Source organism: Eumetopias jubatus, unplaced genomic scaffold (assembly GCF_037043125.1).
Source record: "Eumetopias jubatus isolate StellerSeaLion01/CBP00866 unplaced genomic scaffold, mEumJub1_p1.0 scaffold_5, whole genome shotgun sequence".
Classification (NCBI taxonomy): domain Eukaryota; kingdom Metazoa; phylum Chordata; class Mammalia; order Carnivora; family Otariidae; genus Eumetopias; species Eumetopias jubatus.
The window spans coordinates 105,248,739-105,252,322 of record NW_028274811.1 but is presented as its reverse complement, the minus strand read 5'-3'; the positions used below and the strand labels follow the sequence as shown (position 1 = coordinate 105,252,322).

The following is a 3,584-nucleotide window of genomic DNA, read 5'->3' as shown; positions in this document are numbered from 1 at the left end:
AAGAAATAGCTAACTACCTTATGTAGAAGCAACTGTCCTGGTTGGAACACTCTCCAGCTTAAGAAAATCTCTACCCCATCAACTCTGACTCAGATACTTTACTTCTGGCATTGTTGGGTTAGAAGGAATAGGGGTGGGGAAAGAAGTGACAAGACTGAGGAGATCTCGACTACATATAAATGGAACAAATATATAAGGCAAGCTGAGTCAGGGCTTTGATGTGCTGCAGGGAAATTGTTTACCTGGATCATAAACCACAGGTCATTTCTTTTTTTTTTTTTTTAAAGATTTTATTTATTTATTTGAGAGAGAGAGAGAATGAGAGATAGAAAGCACGAGAGGGAAGAGGGTCGGAGGGAGAAGCAGACGCCCTGCTGAGCAGGGAGCCCGATGCGGGACTCGATCCTGGGACTCCAGGATCATGACCTGAGCCGAAGGCAGTCGCTTAACCAACTGAGCCACCCAGGCGCCCTACCACAGGTCATTTCTTGAGATGCTAGCACAGCCATTCCTCATGTTGACATGTTTCTGAACAGAATGAAACAAGAAGAGTGTTTGAAGCCTCCAGGGTTCTGGTATCATCCTTAGCCAAACTTGCATCTGGGAGAAAATCCTATCTGGTTCTAGCAATACATAGTTTAGTGTATTTGCAAAATGTGTCATGTCATAAATTCTTTTGGAAAAAGTGATATAAGGAGAAATCTATTTGCTTTCCATAGGATTTTCTTCTATAATTGCATCTTTTTTCCCCTTATATAAAGTCAATGCAGGGAAGTTGGCAAACATTTCAGCACAAAGAAGGAAAGCTTACTCCATAATTCCATCACCAAAAATAATCCCATTATTTATACTTCCTGTAAGTCTTTTTAATGTTCTTCATGTATATTCACTTATATAGTTTTATAAAAAAGATAAAAGTAGGGACACCTGGGTGGCTCAGTTGGTTAAGCGGCTGCCTTCGGCCCGGGTCATGATCCCAGGGTCCTGGGATCGAGTCCCACATCAGGCTCCTTGCTCAGCAGGGAGCCTGCTTCTCCCTCTCTCTCCTTCTGCTTGTGCGCTCTCTGTCAAATAAATAAAATCTTAAAAAAAAATTTAAAAAAAGATAAAAATAGGATACCATGAATACTATTTAGTAATATTTTTCCTCTTAGATATATATCATGAACAATTTCCTATGTCAATAGTACTCTTTTGTAATATGATTTTTATTGCTTAATATTCTAAGGTATTTAAACCATGCTACCAATCTTCTATTATTGAACATTTAAATTGTTTCCAATTTTTCAGCATTAAAAATCACTCTACAGTAAATTCCTTATGCACATATCTCTGATTTTTCCAAAGGATAAATTTGTAAAAGTAGAATTTCTTACTAAAAGATAATGCACATTTTAAAGAATGTTGGCATTTATTTTTAATCAACCTCCTAAAAGTTTTAGCACAGACTGTTTTTCAAAGTTCCAAAGTATTCTTTGCACACAAGTTCTTTCATGTTTTTAAATTGTACCATCTACTCTTATGAAATTTGTCTCCATTAAGTTGATACACCCAAAAGGGAATTCCCAAAAATGTCAAAATGAAATAAATTCTAGACTCTGAATCATATTGATGTCCATATGATTATGTCCACTTTTGTCTAGATTCTTAAAAGTGGTATTTTCCAAAATGCTCAATGGGAAAAGAGTTCTGTGTTCTGGTAGGTTTGAGCAAAGTTTTGTCCTCCATCTCTATGCAGATCTTGAAAACTCCTGCAGTAAATTTTAACAGGTTCAAATTTTTCTTTCTTAAGGTTATTTGGTCACCAAACTATTAAAAAAGAAATCTGGTCACTCCCTACGGCGGCGGTGTTCGCTCGCGTTCCGCCGTCCCGGTCCGTGCAGCCCTTTGCTGTTGCGGCCACCGCGGGACCATGGCAGCGCTCGTGGTGCTCCTGTCCTTGCTGGCGGCGGGTGTTTTGGGGAACGAGTTTGGTATATTAAGATCGCCAGGGTCTGTTGTTTTCCGAGATGGAAATTGGCCTATACCAGGAGAGCGAATCCCAGACGTGGCTGCATTGTCCATGGGCTTCTCTGTTAAAGAAGACCTTTCTTGGCCAGGACTTGCGGTGGGTAACCTGTTTCATCGTCCTCGGGCTACCGTTATGGTGATGGTGAAGGGAGTAGACAAACTCGCTCTACCCCCAGGCAGTGTCATTTCGTACCCTTTGGAGAATGCAGTTCCTTTTAGTCTTGACAGCGTTGCAAATTCCATTCACTCCTTATTTTCTGAAGAAACTCCTGTAGTTTTGCAGTTGGCTCCCAGTGAGGAGAGAGTGTATATGGTGGGGAAGGCAAACTCGGTTTTTGAAGATCTCTCCGTAACGTTACGACAGCTCCGCAATCGCCTGTTCCAGGAAAACTCTGTTCTCAATTCACTTCCCCTCAATTCTCTGAGTAGGAACAATGAAGTTGATCTGCTCTTTCTTTCGGAATTGCAAGTGCTACATGATATTTCAAGTTTGTTGTCTCGACATAAGCATCTAGCCAAGGATCATTCTCCGGATTTATATTTGCTGGAGCTGGCAGGTTTGGATGAAATTGGGAAACATTATGGGGAAGATTCTGAACAATTCAGAGATGCTTCCAAGATCCTTGTTGATGCCCTGCAAAAGTTCGCAGATGACATGTACAACCTTTATGGCGGGAATGCAGTGGTGGAGTTAGTGACCGTCCGATCGTTTGACACATCTCTCATCAGGAAGACAAGGACTATTCTTGAGGCAAAACAAGTGAAGAACCCATCAAGCCCCTATAACCTCGCATATAAGTATAACCTTGAGTATCCAGTGGTTTTCAACATGGTACTTTGGATAATGATTGCCTTGGCCTTGGCTGTGATTATCACCTCTTACAATATCTGGAACATGGATCCTGGATATGACAGCATTATTTATAGGATGACAAACCAGAAGATTCGAATGGATTGAACTCTCCTCATGCCAAACTTAGAAAAGGGATTTGGAAATTGGCTGTTTTGTTAAATCTTTTAGTGTAGTTTAAAAGTAGATAGTATACTTTAAATTTATAAAAAAGAAAATTTTGTTCTCCGTGTGCCTGTGATGTTCTTTTAGAGTGATTTATAGTATTGATGTGAGTTGATCTGTGTGCTATAGATTCTATAATATGCTCAAATATGATATAACCATTTAATTTCATTCCATTTAACATTTGGAAATGTGCACTGAAATAAATGTAAAACATTTAGAGTAACTTGTGTTATTTATGTTGGGGAAAATGCACTGAATTTATTAGACAAACTTAGGAGTGCTTAACTTCCTTACACAGGACAGATGAAAATGACATTTGGGCTGTTCTATACCAGGAACCATTTGTAAATGTCTTAATTTGATGTAAATATCTCTGAAACAGAAGGTATTTAACTTCAAAGAGCCCTAAGTGGACTATCTGGGAGTACTTACACAGTGACTGAGATTGAGAACTTCATCTGATTGACAGAGGGTGGCTGTTTCTTAACCTCTTCTGAAAGTCTGGTGATCCAGATCACGAGGTGGATATTAAAAATACTACATTGATCTAAAAAGA

The 3,584-nt window shown here is 39.3% G+C and overlaps 1 pseudogene; it reads left to right on the top strand.

Annotated features, from left to right (window-relative positions):
• The first annotated feature begins 1,834 nt into the window (after positions 1-1,834).
• Positions 1,835-3,142, top strand: LOC114211964 (renin receptor pseudogene; annotated as a pseudogene).
• Positions 3,143-3,584: the final 442 nt, after the last annotated feature.